The sequence below is a fragment of the Etheostoma spectabile genome, chromosome 23, assembly GCF_008692095.1.
Source record: "Etheostoma spectabile isolate EspeVRDwgs_2016 chromosome 23, UIUC_Espe_1.0, whole genome shotgun sequence".
Taxonomy (NCBI): domain Eukaryota; kingdom Metazoa; phylum Chordata; class Actinopteri; order Perciformes; family Percidae; genus Etheostoma; species Etheostoma spectabile.
This window is the reverse complement of record NC_045755.1, coordinates 1,560,216-1,560,628: the sequence shown is the minus strand read 5'-3', so window position 1 is coordinate 1,560,628 and position 413 is coordinate 1,560,216.

Genomic DNA, 413 nt, shown 5'->3' with positions numbered 1-413 from the left:
CTGCATCGGATTCTCGTGAGCGGCACCAATGTCCTCGCTGAAGCAAAGGTACAGAAAGGAGAAAAAGTACAAGAGGCCCGTGACGAACACAACGACCACCACTACCACCACAAGAGGACCAACACAAGCACGACCACGGAAGACAAAAAAACTGCTGCTGCGACGACAACAACAACAAAGACGATGAAAGTAAATGCAGAAGATGAGGGTGGACAAGAAAAGGGGAGAAGAAGAAGAAGATGAAGATGAAGACGGTAGTGAGGAAGGAGAGAGTAGTGAAGACGAGGGGCAAGAGGAGGACGAGCAAGATGAGGAAAGATTTGTGTCAAAAGACGGCAAAATCAAATGGTCCTCGAAAACGCGTCATCCCAGTTGCCCTAGACGACATCGCCACGCCACCAAAAAACAAGCAA